Here is a 19,903-nt window from a genome sequence, read left to right on the forward strand (position 1 = left end):
TTTATAACAGAATAGAACAGCAGTATCTAACGTGTGAATCTCACACTGACAGATGTAGCAAAGGCCGCAGATTTATTATTTTGCCAAAAAAGGGTGTTTTTTTAATAACAGAATAATTCACCAGTATTTAACGTGTGTATCTTATACTGACAGATGCAGAAAAGGCTGCAAATTTTATTTTTTGCTAAAAATGGGTGTTTATTTAATAACAGAATAGAATACCAGTATCTAATGCGTGCATTTCACACTGACAAATGCAGCAAAGGCCACAGATTTATTATTTTGCCCAAAATGGGTGTTTTTTTTATAACAGAATAAAAACACCATTATCTAATGCGTGTATCTCACACTGACAGATGCAGCAAAGGCTGCAATATTAAGTACTTTGCCCAAAATGGGTGTTTTTTTGTTAACAGAATAGAACAGCAGTATCTAACGCGTGTATCTCACACTGACAGATGCAGCAAAGGCTGCAATATTAAGTACTTTGTCCAAAATGGGTGTTTTTTTAATAACAGAATAGAACACCAATATCTAATGCGTGTATCTCACACTGACAGATGAAGCATAGTCCACTGTTGTTGGGTATTGCCAAAAATGGGTGTTTTTTTAAACCCAGAATATTATTGCAGTATTTCAAGCTTGTATCTCACACTGACAGATGCAGCATAGGCTGCAAAATTAAGTATTTTGCCCAAAATGGGTGTTTTTTTTAAATAACAGAATAGAACACCAGTATCTAATGCGTGTATCTCACACTGACAGATGAAGCATAGGCCCCTGATGTAGGGTATTGCCAAAAATGGGTGTTTTTTTAAACCCAGAATATTATTGCAGTATTTCTAGCTTGTATTTCACACTGTCAGATGCAGCATAGGCTGCAATATTAAGTATTTTGCCCTAAATGGGTGTTTTTTTAATAACAAAATTGAACACCAGTATCGAACACGTGTATCTTACACTAACAGATGCAGGAAAGGCTGAAAATTTTGTTTTTGTCCAAAATTGGTGTTTTTTTAAACCCAGAAAATTTTTGAAATATTTCAAGCTTGTCTTTCACACTGACAAATGCTGCAAAGGCACCAGATGTAGGGTATTGCCAAAAATTGGTCTTTTTTTAAACCCATTATTGCAGAATTTCTAGCTTCTATATCACACTAACAAATCCAGCATAGGCTGCAAAATTAACTATTTTGCCCAAAATGGGTGTTTTTTAAATAACAGAATAGAACACCAGTAACTAACACATTTATCTCACACTGACAGATGCAGCAAAGGCTGCAAATTTAGTTTTTTGCTGAAAATGGGTGTTTTTTTAAGCCCAGATAATTATTGCAGTATTTCAAGGTTGTATTTCACACAAAAAAATGCAGCATAGGCCCCAGATGTAGGGTATTGCCAAAAAAGTGTGTTTTTTAAACCCAGAAAATTATTGAAGTATTGCAAGCTTCTATTTTACACTGACAAATGCTGCAAAGGAACCAGATGTCGGGTTTAAACCTAGATTATTATTGCAGTATTTCAAGCTTGGATTTGAATGTCACAAAAGCACATATGCTGTGCTGGTGCACTGATCTTGCATAAAATGACTGCCGCAGCCCACCTAACTAACAGACAGATAAAAGGGTAAAAATATTGTGCACTGAACCCACAAAACTAAATCTAGGTAGATCGCTGAGTTAATAAGCACTTCTGATTAAAGATTCTTTCCTATTCTCTCCCTCACAGCAACAGCATCCTCTCACTACACTAGTAAAAGCAGGATGACGTGACTCCAGCTTACATAGAGGCTGGGTCACATGCTGCACTGGCCAATCACAGCCATGCCATTAGTAGGCATGGCTGTGATGGCTTATAAGGGCACAGAGTTAAACGCTTGTTGATTGGCTGCTCTGCAGCCTTTCAAAAAGCGCCATAAAATAGCCAAACAACGAGCCCGAACCCAAAATTTTACTGAAAAGTTCGGGTTCGGGTCCAGGGTCCAAAAATCCTAAAGTTCGGTACGAACTCAAACTTTACAGTTTGGGTTCGCTCAACCCTACTCATATGTGATTGTAGATCCATTCAAACAGGAAAAACAGGACCGCCACCCACATGATCGCCAAGGGTCTGACAGCTGGGGACAGATGAAAAGTGTTTGTAATGGTACAGCCCCTACAAGTCATTGCTAGAACTCTTTGATACATTTATTTAGCATTATGCATGCAAATTACTAATTTGGGCATACCAGATACTAAAGTATAGATTTTGACATTTCTGTCACCAAGTGGCATTCTGGAGATGGACTTAAAGGGGTTTGCAAAGTTATTCCTTCTCCACAAGATAGGGTATAACTAGCTAAACACTGGGACCCCCACTGAATCAATCCTAAGAACAGGTGTCCCATTACCCCGTTCTAAGGGAGTGCCAGGTCATGCATGTGGACCAGCAATCAGCTAGTTATCCCCTATCCTTTGATATAACCCCTTCAATATTCAATTTAAAAAAAAGTTTGTTAGCTCAAGCAGCAGACATTATAATATGATCTTGGGCTTATGTAGTGTATTGTATTTTTCGTCTTCTGGTTATTCATACTTTGGGATTTGTCCTATTATTCCTGTGTTGTAACATGGAACACAAAATTGGTAAACTGAAAGAATTTTTTTTACTTGGGCAGTTGGCGTGGGTGAGTATTTTGTAGCCAATTATATTACCACTTGCACTTTATAAGTATTCTAAAGTTTGTTTGGCCATGATCCAAAAGAAAATGGGGTTTGTTTCCCATAGAACTAAATATGATGCATCAAAGAATAACTTCCTTTACATTTCTGAAGAAGAAAAAAGCATTTCAGATAATGAAAGCAATACAAAGTGTAGGAAACCTATCCTAATAGTGTGTTAGCCCAGTGGTCCGTGCCAGCGCTGCTGCCCCTACCCGCAGGCACAGGCGCCGGGCTCCTTCTTTCCCCCCTGCTGCCATGCACCGTGCTGACAAGCGTGGTCAGCAGGTAGCTTAAAGGGACACTGTCAGGCCTTCTGAGCATAATTAGCTCTTTATATGCCCCCCTAGGTCTTATAATAAGTTCCCAATTCATATAAGTATTATCCCTGTGCGCATTGTAAAACGTGAAAAATAATCTTTATAATCACCTCTCCTTTCTGCCCAAGGGGCGTTCTTTGTGGCGCATTTGTGCCCAGCCGCGTCCCAACTGCCGGATCCTTAGACACGCCCATCTCATTAGTATTCACTTGGCGCAATGTGATCCCGGCGAGCGAAGGTGCCGGGCGCATGCGCATGATCTCCGAATGTCGGGGACTGGAAAATACCGCCCAGCGAAGTGAATACTAATGAGATGGGCGTGTCTAAGGATCCGGCAGTTGGGACGCGGCTGGGCACAAATGCGCCACAAAGAACGCCCCTTGGGCAGAAAGGAGAGGTGATTATAAAGATTATTTTTAACGTTTTATAATGCGCACAGGGATAATACTTATATGAATTGGGAACTTATTATAAGACCTAGGGGGGCATATAAAGAGCCAATTATGCTCAGAAGGCCTGTCAGTGTCCCTTTAACTGTTGTATCTCTGCCCCATGCCAGAGCTTACTTCCTGCCTGAGTCCTGTACTGTTTGTTAGGGCTTGCAAGGGCGTGTCTCTCCTCTCTTGTGAGGCAGCACTTACACGCCCTCTATCTCCCCAGCCTATGGCTGGATTGCAGGAAGTATTTAAAGGCGCTTACTGCCCCAGGAAGGGGCCTGCGCAATTTTGGTCACTAGCTTGTATAGTAACTTGAAATTCTGCTTTTCTGTGTACCGGACCCTGCTTCTTGATTCAACGGCCTTTGCTTGATTGCTGCCTGCCTCTGACCTTGGACTTTGTTTATGGACTTTGCTTGATGGCTGACTGCCCTGACTCTGGACTTCCTGACTTTGTAATTCCCCTTGGTACTTTGCACTGGTATCTCTGACCCCCTGGCCAGCTGCCACTGACTCAGGGACTGCTCTGGAATGGTACCTGGTGACTACCCTAATGGCCCAAGCCTATCCTCACCATCAGAGGCTCTAGGAAAGACCAGGTAGTCACTTAGTCACGTCCCTTCAGGGTATAGCCGGCCAGTGGCACAGTAGTTCCACACCCACTGGCATAACATATTGACAGTTATACTACTAAGCACACTATAATTAAAAAATTATGTCAAATCAGTTTTATATGCATAATTACTTAATACCAGCAATCCTTTTTATATAATATGGGTTATAATGCCAATACAAAAGCTGCTATAGTGACCATACAATGTCAGCCATAGAGCAGACATAATAAAAGCCATGGTGTCAATATTATAGCGGCCATAGTTCCCCATAGTAGCAATACAGTCAGTATAGCAGTGTTCACTGTAACGGACCGTTTCAGCAGACAAGGGGTTAAAATCCGTTCAGGCGATAAGCCCCTTTCTGAGAGACAGGCACAGCTACTGCAGGATACACCAAACTCCCGAACTGGATACAAAGTAGCACTCCAAACTGGAACCTCACGAATAGCTGCTAGCAGACGAACAGGGATCAGCTTACACTTCTGGCAATCGATCTTCTAACAGCATACAGTGAATCCCCCCAATAACGAGACAAGGCTCCGTGTTGAGGGTCAAGCAGTGGTCTGACTGTACTTCACGTACAGCCTCTTTTATTCATAAACCACAAACATAGTACTGCCCACAGGGGTTTGAAATACAACCAATCAGTAATTTACAACACATACAATGTAACTACAGCAACCAATCGTTCACACCCCCAGAGGACCAGAATAAAGACTGTGACATAGGACAGATACAACATATCCCCACAATGCATCATGGTCTCCTCGTCTCTGTCCCGGAGACAACCTGAGGAGCAATCCAATTATCTCTGAGGACAAAGGGAGATCGCCAATACACATGTGAGGACAACAGAACAGACATCACCATTTAAACACACAATGGGACAATGGCACAATAGAAACACACCCAGCATTTTCCTCCCAAGCTGACAAGTTACACTTATTATAAATTGTCACAACTTTGTGAGTTTACATTGGCCATACATATAACTAACATCAATTTAAACAGTATAACTTGGGGACAAACCTATCCAAAATTCACTTGAATAGGTTCAGGGGTTTAAAAGTTAGTATATGGCCCATAATCCAGGGGCAAGAGGCCAGCAGCCAGTCCTCTCCAAAACCCAGTGGCGAGGTTGGTTTCGCCACACATCTCCCCCCCCCCAGGGAAGACTAACCAGATACCTGACCTCACGATGGTCCGTACCTGAGTTAGTCTGGCAGCCCACCCACAACCCAATACTGGACCTGTTGCATTTGGTAGCCTGTCTCTGTCCAGTGAGTCCACCAAGGTTATGTTGGAAGCTGGTACTCCCGGTCTCTGTGTTGCTCCCTGGCTTGGAGTCTGGTTGTTGGAGGGGGAGACCGACTGTCTCTACCCCCTGTGCTGTAAGTGCAGAGACCACGGTCCCATCTGCACTGTTGTCGGGCTTACTGTCTCCCCCTGGTGCGTTAAGCTGCCGCTGGGGAGAGGGGGTAACGAGCTCCTCTCCCATACATACTTCCAGCCGCTGGGGAGGGCGACCGACCGTCTCCGCTCCCAATACAGTGTCCTGCTGCTGGGGAAAGGATACTGGGCTCTCTATTCCCTGCTGGACACTCTGCCGCTAGGGGACAGGACCGACTGTCTCTGCCCCCTGTAACTCTGCCTGCCGCTGGGGAATGGAGACTGGGCTCCCAATTCCCAAAAAATAATGCTGCTGCTGGGGGGCAGGAACAACTACCTCTGCCCCCTGTAACTCAGCCTGCCGCTGGGGAGGGAGGACGCTGCTCTCCTCTCCCTGCATTTCACACTGCCTTCCCGGCATATCACTCTGCTGCTGGGGGCAGGAACAACTACCTCTGCCCCCTGTAACTCAGCCTGCCGCTGGGGAGGGAGGGCGCTGCTCTCCTCTCCCTGCACTTCACACTGCCGCTGGGGAATGGAGACTGGGCTCCCAATTCCCTGCAGGACCGGTGGAGAGACCCCGGTCCCATCTCTACCGGCCACCTGGGGTCCTCCCCAGTAACACTTTACAATATCTGCCCAGCTGAATGGGTCTGGCTCTGGGTCTGTCACCTTACCGTCCTGCTGAGCCTTCTCAATGGAGTGGAAGAGATCTCGGTAGTCCTGCTCCAGTTCCCACTCCAGGGTTGCTAGGTGAGCCAGGTCTTGCTCTACCTCATGGGGGTCATCCCACTCGTGCCTAGCCTCCCTCTCATAGAAAATGTCCTGAAGTCTGGACTGTGCAGGGCTCCCGAAGTCAGGCTCTGCAAAGGACTCCCATAACAAGCCAGGACCATAAAACTCCTCTCCCTCTGGCTTGTCATGTTCGGCTGTCCAGGGTATATACTGTGCCATATACCACCAAAGCGCCTGGTAGGCATCCTCCAGCCATAGCTCCTGCCATACCCGGTGCTCTAGATCCTTCACCCATTCCTCCAGGGGCTGCTCTCCCAGGAAGAGCATCCGCAGGGCCACTTGCTTCTGCAACCGCTGCTCTTCACTGGGGAGACTCTCACCCCGCTGGTATTGTAGATTATCCAGGGCCTGGTACCAGATGCCTTTCCTTAATCCATCCCGGCCATCCAGGTCCTCCTCCTCGTATAACACTGCTGGTTCCATCCTGCTGCTGTCAGGGACGCTGTACTGGGACATGCGTTGTCCTTAAATTGTAGAATCCACAGAAATGGTGTCTCCTGTAGCTGTCCTTCTGGCTGTAGGAACGATCCCGCTGCTTGCCACCAATGTAACGGACCGTTTCAGCAGACAATGGGGTTAAAATCCGTTCAGGCGATGTGCCCCTTTCGGAGAGACAGGCACAGCTACTGCAGGATACACCAAACCCCCGAACTGGATACAAAGTAGCACTCCAAACTGGAACCTCACGAATAGCTGCTAGCAGACGAACAGGAATCAGCTTACACTTCTGGCAATTGGTCTTCTAACAGCATACAGTGAATCCCCCCAATAACGAGACAAGGCTCCGTGTTGAGGGTCAAGCAGTGGTCTGACTGTACTTCAAGTACAGCCTCTTTTATTCATAAACCACAAACATAGTACTGCCCACAGGGGTTTGAAATACAACCAATCAGTAATTTACAACACATACAATGTAACTACAGCAACCAATCAATCACACCCCCAGAGGACCAGAATAAAGACTGTGACATAGGACAGATACAACATATCCCCACAATGCATCATGGTCTCCTCCTCTCTGTCCCAGAGACAACCTGAGGAGCAATCCAATTATCTCTGAGGACAAAGGGAGATCGCCAATACACATGTGAGGACAACAGAACAGACATCACCATTTAAACACACAATGGGACAATGGCACAATAGAAACACACCCAGCATTTTTCTCCCAAGCTGACAAGTTACACTTATTATAAATTGTCACAACTTTGTGAGTTTACATTGGCCATACATATAACTAACATCAATTTAAACAGTATAACTTGGGGACAAACCTATCCAAAATTCACTTGAATAGGTTCAGGGGTTTAAAAGTTAGTATATGGCCCATAATCCAGGGGCAGAGGCCAGCAGCCAGTCCTCTCCAAAACCCAGTGGCGAGGTTGGTTTCGCCACATTCACAATCATAGTTCCAACTAGAGGTAAGCAAAATGTAGACTTGTTTAAAAACTGTAACTGAGTATTCACCATAGTAATTCCAGGATTAGGAACATAAAATACTGTGGTCTGTATTACAATGTTCTAGAGGGAGAAGTGTAGTTTAAGCATGATTGTTTAGTAAGTTCTCAATAATAATACTAATCCCATGTGGAACAAATAATTTCTTAAAAAGTCCAGCTGATAACAATGCATCTTTTAAAATATGTATTGCCTAATTAAACTGCCTTCAAAGGCATACAATTTAAAGATGACAATAATGACTTGCTTAACACAAGAAATGTTGCCATAACAATTCCAATTCAGGAAATAGGCATTCAATCCATAAGAAGCAATATCTATGGAGCAATTTAAAGAGAGACAGATAAATAAGTAATTGTTAATGGTAGTATGAAACAGCAGACGGCTGAGCTATTTAAACGTGATTATGTGTGTTTTTTTAAGACATATCCAAAGTCTTGAAGACATGATTGGCTGTTAATTAGATCAATTGAAGTTAAATACATTTAAAATGAATGGTATGGTGTGAGTCACTTGCCGGTAGCATACAGCTTTGATTTGAAATCTGTCCTGAGTTGATAATAAAATCTCTTTTATTATAATTTCATGGAGTGTTTCCCCTTGCTATCTGCAATTTAAATTAGACCTTGCATGCTCTCCACATAGAATTCCTCAAGCTTCCCTACTGTTTTTTTAAGTATAGTAATTATACATAAAAGGTTTTCTAATCTGAAAAAATGCCACTGTCCATAAAGTACAAGTCTTTTAATAAGCTGTTTACTTGTGTTTGCTATTTAAATGAACTGTCATATTAGTTTAGTGATAAGAAAACCAATTTAAAATAACTCATCTGTCTGTATTACTAGCCAAATTCATAATAATGTTATATATGCAAGAAGGTGAGAAAAAGGAAAGAAGGTGAGAAAATATGAGATTTTAACAATTGCATTATCAATATATGTATTGATTTTTATTCCCATTTAGTTAATTTACATTTTATGCTTTCAACAAAAAGTGTTTTTTGGTAGTTTTTTGTGGCCCCTTCTCTGAATATCAATTCTTAGGAATGTAAAATTGAAAAAATGGTAGAATAGATCCGACACACCTTAGGAGTACATAAGCAATAAAGGTGTTGTGCAGTGTCAGATACTGAGGAGGTATCCTCAGGATAGGTGATCATTATCAGATCGGTGGAGATCCGACTTCCAGCAGCCAATTTGCTGTTTAACCACCTCCGGACCGCCGAACGCAGCGACGCGTCCGGGAGGTGGTTGATTCATTCCGCCTGGACCCGCCGGCGCGTCCTCTCGCGAGACGCGAGATTTCCTGTGAACGCGCGCACACAGGCGCGCGCGTTCACAGGATCGGAAGGTAAGCGAGTGGATCTCCAGCCTGCCAGCGGCGATCGTTCGCTGGCAGGCTGGAGATCTGATTTTTTTAACCCCTAACAGGTATATTAGACGCTGTTTTGATAACAGCGTCTAATATACCTGCTACCTGGTCCTCTGGTGGTCCCTTTTGTTTGGATCGACCACCAGAGGACACAGATAGCTCAGCAATATGTAGCACCAAGCACCACACTACACTACACCCCCCCCTGTCACTTATTAACCCCTTATTAGCCCCTGATCACCCCATATAGACTCCCTGATCACCCCCCTGTCATTGATTACCCCCCTGTCATTGATCACCCCCCTGTAAAGCTCCATTCAGACGTCCGCATGATTTTTACGGATCCACTGATAGATGGATCGGATCCGCAAAACGCATACGGACGTCTGAATGGAGCCTTACAGGGGCATGATCAATGACTGTGGTGATCACCCTATATAGACTCCCTGATCATCCCCCTGTCATTGATTACCCCCCTGTCATTGATCACCCCCCTGTAAAGCTCCATTCAGACGTCCGCATGATTTTTACGGATCCACTTATAGATGGATCGGATCCGCAAAACGCATACGGACGTCTGAATGGAGCCTTACAGGGGCGTGATCAATGACTGTGGTGATCACCCCCCTGTCATTGATTACCCCTCTGTCATTGATCACCCCCCTGTAAAGCTCCATTCAGACGTCCGCATGATTTTTACGGATCCACTGATAGATGGATCGGATCCGCAAAACACATACAGGCGTCTGAATGGAGCCTTACAGGGGGGGTGATCACCCCATATAGACTCCCTGATCACCCCCCTGTCATTGATCACCCCCCTGTAAGGCTGCATTCAGATGTCCGTATGATTTTTACGGATCCACGGATACATGGATCGGATCCGCAAAACACATACGGACATCTGAATGGAGCCTTATAGGGGGGTGATCAATGACAGGGGGGTGATCACCCCATATAGACTCCCTGATCACCCCCCTGTCATTGATCACCCCCCTGTTATTGATCACCCCCCTGTAAGGCTCCATTCAGACATTTTTTTGGCCCAAGTTAGCGGAAATTTATTTATTTTTCTTACAAAGTCTCATATTCCACTAACTTGTGTCAAAAAAAAAAATCTCACATGAACTCACCATACCCCTCACAGGAATCCAAATGCGTAAAATTTTTTAGACATTTATATTCCAGACTTCTTCTCACGCTTTAGGGCCCCTAGAATGCCAGGGCAGTATAAATACCCCACATGTGACCCCATTTCGGAAAGAAGACACCCCCAGGTATTCCGTGAGGGGCATATTGAGTCCATGAAAGATTTAAATTTTTGTCCCAAGTTAGTGGAAAGGGAGACTTTGTGAGAAAAAAATAAATAAAATCAATTTCCGCTAACTTGTGCCAAAAAAAAAAAAATTCTATGAACTCGCCATGCCCCTCATTGAATACCTTAGGGTGTCTTCTTTCCAAAATGGGGTCACATGTGGGGTATTTATACTGCCCTGGCATTCTAGGGGCCCTAAAGCGTGAGAAGAAGTCTGGGATCCAAATGTCTAAAAATGCCCTCATAAAAGGAATGTGGGCCCCTTTGTGCATCTAGGCTGCAAAAAAGTGTCACACATCTGGTATCGCCGCACTCAGGAGAAGTTGGGCAATGTGTTTTGCATATACACATGCTGGGTGAGATAAATATCTTGGTCAAATGCCAACTTTGTAATAAAAAATGGGAAAAGTTGTCTTTTGCCGAGATATTTCTCTCACCAAGCATGAGTATATGTAAAAAGACACCCCAAAACACATTGCCTGACTTCTCCTGAATACGGCGATACCACATGTGTGACACTTTTTTGCAGCCTAGGTGGGCAAAGGGGCCCACATTCCAAAGAGCACCTTTCGGATTTCACCGGTCATTTTTTACACATTTTGATTTCAAACTACTTACCACACATTTGGGCCCCTAAAATGCCAGGGCAGTATAACTACCCCACAAGTGACCCCATTTTGGAAAGAAGACACCCCAAGGTATTTCATGATGGGCATAGTGAGTTCATGGAAGTTTTTAATTTTTGTCATAAGTTAATGGAATATGAGACTTTGTAAGAAAAAAAATAAAAAATCTTCATTTTCCGCTAAATTGTGACAAAAAAAAAAAGTTCTATGAACTCACTATGCCCATCAGCGAATACCTTAGGGTGTCTACTTTCCGAAATGGGGTCATTTGTGGGGTGTTTGTACTGTCTGGCCATTGTAGAACCTCAGGAAACATGACAGGTGCTCAGAAAGTCAGAGCTGCTTCAAAAAGCGGAAATTCACATTTTTGTACCATAGTTTGTAAACGCTATAACTTTTACCCAAACCATTTTTTTTTTACCCAAACATTTTTTTTTTTTATCAAAGACATGTAGAACAATAAATTTAGAGAAAAATTTATATATGGATGTCGTTTTTTTTGTAAAATTTTACAACTGAAAGTGAAAAATGTCATTTTTTTGCAAAAAAATCGTTAAATTTCGATTAATAAAATAAAAAGTAAAAATGTCAGCAGCAATGAAATACCACCAAATGAAAGCTCTATTAGTGAGAAGAAAAGGAGGAAAAATTCATTTGGGTGGTAAGTTGCATGACCGAGCAATAAATGGTGAAAGTAGTGTAGTGCAGAAGTGTAAAAAGTGGCCTGGTCATTAAGGGTGTTTAAGCTATGGGGGCTGAGGTGGTTAAAAAGACAGCTGCGCTCATACGAACGTTACATCCTCTTCATTGATTACCTGTATGCCGTCCAGGTTGTAGTGGAGGTGCAGTGTAATTACAGCTTCTTCTCCCATTCACATGAATGGGAGAGGAAGTTGTAATTACACAGCACAGGCACTACAAGCTAAATGGTGTGCAGGTAAAATCAAAATAGGACACAGTGCTCACACAAGCTCTGCAGACAGCTGATTAGCAGGGGTGTTGTTACTCGGACTCCACAATCCAATATCGATGATGTATCCTGAGGAGAGATTGATAATGAATAGAGATGAGCGAATTGAAGTTGACAAAGTGGAATTCGATCTGAATTTCAGGAAAAATTTGATTCGCACTGAATCCGAATTTCCTCATGCTTCGTGGTAACGAATCACATTTTTTACTAAAATGGCTGCTGCACGTGTGAGGACATGAAGCAAGGAACTCTGGGAAGGTGAGATCACCCATAATGCCATGCATGCAGCCTATCAGAAGCCAGCCAGCCCTGTGATGTCACAGCCCTATAAATAGCCTCATCCATCTTGGATTCTGCCATTTTCCAGTGTACTTAGTGCAGGGAGAGACATCAGCAGGCGCTAGGAACAGTGCTAGAAAAAACTTAATTGTGCTAAAAAAATGATTTACGAGTGCAGGGAAATATTATTCAAGTTGTAGAGAAAGGATAGGGAGGAATCATTCCACAGCATTTATGTTGATCACGGTTCAGTAGTTGAGGTTATAGCCTGGGTAATAGAAAAATCCTATTACACCTTGCTGCACTGACTAGGAACCCAAATTGCTATTATAATGCTCTGTAATTCCAGCAAACCCTTCTTGTTATTTTGGTGTTACAGCCATTAAAAGGGTTTATTACAAGGAAATATTTTTATGTCTTATTTGCCCTTGGGCGGTGCAGTTATAAGTTCTAAAGGCATTTTTTGGCTTTTATTAGTGGGAAAAAAGGGCTTATTAGCCGTTGTGTGTTGAAGTGCTAAAATGACAGCACTTTTTGTCATATATTAGTGGCAAAAGAAAAATATATTTGCCGTTCAGCGGTGCAGTTATATGTTCTAAAGCCCTTTTTGTCGTGTATTAGGGAAAAAAAGATAAATATATTTGCCGTTCAGCGGTGCAGGTATATGTTCTAAAGCCCTTTTTGTCATGTATTAGTGGTGTGGGGATTTGATATGGTAGTTAGGATAAGCGGGCGCAGTACAGAGGCAAAATACAAGTTAGTAATTCAAACTTCAGTGTTTATTCACACATGGTGCCAAAAACAAAGTCAATTTTGCAGTGTTGGTGTTACTTCACACCCAATGGTAACAAAAAGTCACCTTGGTGGCAGTTCTGCCTCAGAAAGTCCAAATACAAGCTTTAGGCGGCCTGTTCCTCTGACATATGGGTCTCAGCTCTCCAGCCCAGCACAGGCCTCAGATCCCAGCACACAGACATGGCTTCTGAGCCCAGCTGCCTATTAAGGGTGCTGCCAAAACGCGTATTGGCACTTAAAATCCGATCCGGTATTTGACTTCACCTGGCTTTAAATCAGACCAAACCTCTCACTGTGTCACAGTGGAAAAATAAATATATATATATTTGCCGTTCAGCGGTGCAGTTATGTTCTAAAGCCCTTTTTGTTGTGTATTAGTGGAAAAAAGAAAAATATATTTGCCATTCAGCGGTGCAGTTATATGTTCTAAAGAATTTTGTGGCGTGTATTAGTGGCAAAAGAAAAACATATTTGCCGTTCAGCTGTGCAGTTTTATGTTCTAAAGTCTTTTGTGGCGTGTATTAGTGACAAAAGAAAAATATATTTGTCGTTCAGCGGTGCTTTTATATTTTCTAATATCTTTATCTTGTGATAGTGGCAAAATAAAAATATATTTGCCGTTCTGGGGTGCAGTTTTAAAGCCTTTTTTGTTGTGTATTAGTGGAAAAAAGAAAAATATATTTGACATTCAGCGGTGCAGTTATATTTTCTAAAGCTCTTTTTTGTGTGAAAAAAAGGACTTATTAGCAATTGTGTGGTGAAGTAAGAAAATTGCTGACTTTTTTGGGGTGTTTTAATTTCCTTTTTATTTATTTATTTGATCTAACATTATGTCAGACAGTAGTGCCAGGCCCTGCACAGCGGAGTGGCAGAGGCCTAAATGTTTCTAGCGCAGGCTTTACAACTTACAACTAACTTCTTGGCAGTCAGGAGGCCGGGCGGGCGCTCGTAGCATAGCTCACTACGCTCACTGCGCCTACACCGCCTGTGTCATTCATAAAGTGGGCGGCGCAGACGCAGTGAGTGTAGTGAGCTGCGCTACGAGCGCCCGCCCGACCTCCTGACTGCCAAGAAGTTAGTTGTAAGTAGTACAGCACTAGATTTAAGAGGATTGGAATACTTTAAACAATAGCCACAAGTTAGATATGATTACTGTATACTACAGAGAGTGGGGCCCGGTGTAGTAGAATTCAGTGACTGCACCGGACCCTGCTGCCATTACAGAAACAGATGCTGGCCCCCAGTCCCTCCTCCCTCTCAGAATATTCACCTGACGGGCGCAGCATTCGTTCCATAAGACGCACTGCTATTTCCCCCCCATTTTTTTTTGGGGGGGGGGGGGAAGTGCGTCTTATAGGGCGAAAAATACGGTATGTTCTAAAGTCCTTTTTGTTGTGTATTAGTGGAAAAAATATAAATATATTTGCCGTTTAGCAGTGCAGTTATATGTTCTAAAGCCTTTTGTGGTGTGTGTATGTGTAAAAATAAAAATATATTTGCCGTTCAGTGGTGCAGTTATATGTTCTAAAGCCTTTTGTGGCTTGTATTAGTGGCAAAATAAAAATATATTTGCAGTTCAGCGGTGCAGTTATATGTTGTAAATCCTTTTGTGGCGTGTACTAGTGGAAAAATAAAAATATATTTGCCGTTTAGCGGTGCAGTAATATGTTCTAAAACGTTTTGCGGCGTGTATTAGTGGCAAAATTAAAATATATGTGCTGTGCAGCGGTGCAGTTTTATGTTGTAGAGCTTTTTGTGGCGTGTATAAGCTGCAAAAGTGTTGGAGGTACAATCACATACTCGGCGGTGTGGCAGTTTTTTGTTAGGCCGCCGGAGGAGGTGAACATGGCCATATGTAGAATCTGTGGTAAGAAGGTGAAGCATGGCCAGGGTGTCAATGTTGGCACCATAGACCTGCGTCAACATATGCATCGTCACCATAAAATGGCCTTGGAGAACTGTGGCTCCGATGTGGTGGTCCAGCTTGCAGCAGCAACCGCTGCATTACCCAGTGGCATGCAGCCGATTTCAGGCAGTCAAGGCTCCACCACCTCAGCCGAAGGGAGCTGTCTGTCCTTTTCATTGTCTGCTGGTCCTGATGCTCCTGCTCCTCGCTCTCCTACTCCTCATCAGTCATTCCATCAGCAATCGATCAGCAAAGTGATTGCCAAGAGCCATTAAAAGGGTTTATTACAAGGAAATATTTTTATGTCTTATTTGCCCTTGGGCGGTGCAGTTATAAGTTCTAAAGGCATTTTTTGGCTTTTATTAGTGGGAAAAAAGGGCTTATTAGCCGTTGTGTGTTGAAGTGCTAAAATGACAGCACTTTTTGTCATATATTAGTGGCAAAAGAAAAATATATTTGCCGTTCAGCGGTGCAGTTATATGTTCTAAAGCCCTTTTTGTCGTGTATTAGGGAAAAAAAGATAAATATATTTGCCGTTCAGCGGTGCAGGTATATGTTCTAAAGCCCTTTTTGTCATGTATTAGTGGTGTGGGGATTTGATATGGTAGTTAGGATAAGCGGGCGCAGTACAGAGGCAAAATACAAGTTAGTAATTCAAACTTCAGTGTTTATTCACACATGGTGCCAAAAACAAAGTCAATTTTGCAGTGTTGGTGTTACTTCACACCCAATGGTAACAAAAAGTCACCTTGGTGGCAGTTCTGCCTCAGAAAGTCCAAATACAAGCTTTAGGCGGCCTGTTCCTCTGACATATGGGTCTCAGCTCTCCAGCCCAGCACAGGCCTCAGATCCCAGCACACAGACATGGCTTCTGAGCCCAGCTGCCTATTAAGGGTGCTGCCAAAACGCGTATTGGCACTTAAAATCCGATCCGGTATTTGACTTCACCTGGCTTTAAATCAGACCAAACCTCTCACTGTGTCACAGTGGAAAAATAAATATATATATATTTGCCGTTCAGCGGTGCAGTTATGTTCTAAAGCCCTTTTTGTTGTGTATTAGTGGAAAAAAGAAAAATATATTTGCCATTCAGCGGTGCAGTTATATGTTCTAAAGAATTTTGTGGCGTGTATTAGTGGCAAAAGAAAAACATATTTGCCGTTCAGCTGTGCAGTTTTATGTTCTAAAGTCTTTTGTGGCGTGTATTAGTGACAAAAGAAAAATATATTTGTCGTTCAGCGGTGCTTTTATATTTTCTAATATCTTTATCTTGTGATAGTGGCAAAATAAAAATATATTTGCCGTTCTGGGGTGCAGTTTTAAAGCCTTTTTTGTTGTGTATTAGTGGAAAAAAGAAAAATATATTTGACATTCAGCGGTGCAGTTATATTTTCTAAAGCTCTTTTTTGTGTGAAAAAAAGGACTTATTAGCAATTGTGTGGTGAAGTAAGAAAATTGCTGACTTTTTTGGGGTGTTTTAATTTCCTTTTTATTTATTTATTTGATCTAACATTATGTCAGACAGTAGTGCCAGGCCCTGCACAGCGGAGTGGCAGAGGCCTAAATGTTTCTAGCGCAGGCTTTACAACTTACAACTAACTTCTTGGCAGTCAGGAGGCCGGGCGGGCGCTCGTAGCATAGCTCACTACGCTCACTGCGCCTACACCGCCTGTGTCATTCATAAAGTGGGCGGCGCAGACGCAGTGAGTGTAGTGAGCTGCGCTACGAGCGCCCGCCCGACCTCCTGACTGCCAAGAAGTTAGTTGTAAGTAGTACAGCACTAGATTTAAGAGGATTGGAATACTTTAAACAATAGCCACAAGTTAGATATGATTACTGTATACTACAGAGAGTGGGGCCCGGTGTAGTAGAATTCAGTGACTGCACCGGACCCTGCTGCCATTACAGAAACAGATGCTGGCCCCCAGTCCCTCCTCCCTCTCAGAATATTCACCTGACGGGCGCAGCATTCGTTCCATAAGACGCACTGCTATTTCCCCCCCATTTTTTTTTGGGGGGGGGGGAAGTGCGTCTTATAGGGCGAAAAATACGGTATGTTCTAAAGTCCTTTTTGTTGTGTATTAGTGGAAAAAATATAAATATATTTGCCGTTTAGCAGTGCAGTTATATGTTCTAAAGCCTTTTGTGGTGTGTGTATGTGTAAAAATAAAAATATATTTGCCGTTCAGTGGTGCAGTTATATGTTCTAAAGCCTTTTGTGGCTTGTATTAGTGGCAAAATAAAAATATATTTGCAGTTCAGCGGTGCAGTTATATGTTGTAAATCCTTTTGTGGCGTGTACTAGTGGAAAAATAAAAATATATTTGCCGTTTAGCGGTGCAGTAATATGTTCTAAAACGTTTTGCGGCGTGTATTAGTGGCAAAATTAAAATATATGTGCTGTGCAGCGGTGCAGTTTTATGTTGTAGAGCTTTTTGTGGCGTGTATAAGCTGCAAAAGTGTTGGAGGTACAATCACATACTCGGCGGTGTGGCAGTTTTTTGTTAGGCCGCCGGAGGAGGTGAACATGGCCATATGTAGAATCTGTGGTAAGAAGGTGAAGCATGGCCAGGGTGTCAATGTTGGCACCATAGACCTGCGTCAACATATGCATCGTCACCATAAAGTGGCCTTGGAGAACTGTGGCTCCGATGTGGTGGTCCAGCTTGCAGCAGCAACCGCTGCATTACCCAGTGGCATGCAGCCGATTTCAGGCAGTCAAGGCTCCACCACCTCAGCCGAAGGGAGCTGTCTGTCCTTTTCATTGTCTGCTGGTCCTGATGCTCCTGCTCCTCGCTCTCCTACTCCTCATCAGTCATTCCATCAGCAATCGATCAGCAAAGTGATTGCCAAGAGACAACAGTATGCGTGCACTCATCCAACGGCTCAGAAGCTGAACGTGCTGCTGTCAAAGTTGCTGGTGCTGCAGTCCCTCCCTTTCCAAGTGGTAGACTCTGCCCATTTCAGAGAACTGATGGTTTGTGCCGAGCCGAGGTGGAGAGTCCCAAGCCATCATTTCTTTGCCAAAAAGGCAGTACCAGCCCTGCACACACATGTAGAACAGAAGGTGGGCCAGTCTGTGAGCCAGTCGGTGTCTGCCAAAGTGCACGGCAGTGCAGACGTGTGGAGCTGTAACTACAGTCAGGGAAAATACAGATGTAGTAGAGTTAACACTCATGTTTTATGAGACGTGTTATCTAAACTAAATGCGTTAAGCAAACACCTTCAATTGCTTTTCAATGGCTTTTGTTTCAAGAGAACAGGACGAGTTAAGAAATTTGAGTTAAGAGTTTGAGTGTTAACTCTGCTACATCTGTACATGTCCTTTACGGCCCACTTGGTGAATTTGGTTTCTGTACAGCCACACCAGCAACTTGGCCAGGTGATGCCTCTTCCGCCTCCATGTTCTCCCGCCGTTGGTCCTGCGACAATGTCCACCTCTTCCTCCTCCACGTGTCCTCAGCCTCCACTGCAGGGACAATTCACAGTACCCCTCTAGAATACCACATGTGCAGGGCACGGCGCTGTCATGCTGTTCTGCACCTGGTTTGCCTGGGCGAACAGAGTCACACAGGGGAGGAACTGCTCTGTGTCCTTCATCAAGAAATCAAATCCTGGCTTTCTCCCCGACAACTCAAAATTGGAACCATGGTGACCGACAATGGAAAAAACATGGTGTCGGTGCTGAGTCAAGGAGGGCAGAGCCGTGTGCCCAGTATGGCACATGTGTTCAATCTGGTTGTCAAGCAGTTCCTGAAGTCTTCCACCCATCTGCAAGACATCCTAAAAATGGCCAGGAGATTTTGCATGCACTTCAGCCACTCAGTACACTGCAAAGCACACCCTCCTTGGGCTGCAGCGGCAAAACGGTATCCCCCAACATAGGCTGATATGCGACATGTCCACCCGTTGGAATTCAACCCTCCATATGTTGGACCGACTATACGAACAGAGAAAAGCCATAAACGATTTATTGATGATCCAAGCGGACAGGAGTACTCCCCTGTGTAACTTCGATGTCAGCCAGTGGCAGCTCATGCGTGACACCTGCTGTTTGCTCAGGCCCTTTGAGGAGGCCATGTTATTTGTCAGTCGCCAGGACTACAGGATGAACCATGTCATTCCACTGCTTCATGTCCTGGTACAGATGCTGGTAAATCTGGCTGGTCAGGGGAATAGAGACATGGCGCCTAGATCTCTCAGGCCACATGAGCCCTGTGGGGGCTGAACTGGAGGAGGAGGAAATTGAAGCACAAGCAATGTGTAGCGAAATGGGTGGTTTTTATACACAGGTGACAGGAGAGGAGAAGCAGGAGCAGCCAGAGGAGCTACAGAGCAATGAGAAAGAGAAGGCAGAGGACCCAGACACACCGTGGCAGTATGCAGTCTAGATGGAGGCAGGGAGTCCCTCTGAGTCTTGCATAGTGACCGCGAATTGTCACTGTGGCGAAACCAACCTCGCCACTGGGTTTTGGAGAGGACTGGCTGCTGGCCTCTTGCCCCTGGATTATGGGCCATATACTAACTTTTAAACCCCTGAACCTATTCAAGTGAATTTTGGATAGGTTTGTCCCCAAGTTATACTGTTTAAATTGATGTTAGTTATATGTATGGCCAATGTAAACTCACAAAGTTGTAACAATTTATAATAAGTGTAACTTGTCAGCTTGGGAGGGAATGCTGGGTGTGTTTCTATTGTGCCATTGTCCCATTGTGTGTTTAAAGGGTGATGTCTGTCCTATTGTCTGCACATGTGTATTGGTGACTTCTCTTTGTCTTGAGAGATAATTGGATTGCTCCTCAGGTTGTCTCCGGGACAGAGAGGAGGGAACCATGATGCATTGTGGGGATATGTTGTATCTGTCCTATGTCACAGTCTTCATTCTGGTCCTCTGGGGGCGTGAACGATTGGTTGCTGTAGTTACATTGT

The 19,903-nt window shown here is 43.8% G+C and overlaps 1 long non-coding RNA gene across 1 annotated transcript; it reads right to left on the minus strand.

The window, feature by feature from the left end:
- Nucleotides 1–3,926: 3,926 nt before the first annotated feature.
- Nucleotides 3,927–18,485, minus strand: LOC120999948. Its single transcript, XR_005778699.1, has 3 exons — nt 18,465–18,485; nt 16,640–16,642; nt 3,927–4,061 (listed from the first exon to the last, which is right to left on the minus strand). It is a non-coding gene; the product is annotated as an uncharacterized LOC120999948 (long non-coding RNA).
- Nucleotides 18,486–19,903: the final 1,418 nt, after the last annotated feature.

The sequence above is a fragment of the Bufo bufo genome, chromosome 4 (genome assembly GCF_905171765.1).
Source record: "Bufo bufo chromosome 4, aBufBuf1.1, whole genome shotgun sequence".
NCBI lineage: Eukaryota > Metazoa > Chordata > Amphibia > Anura > Bufonidae > Bufo > Bufo bufo.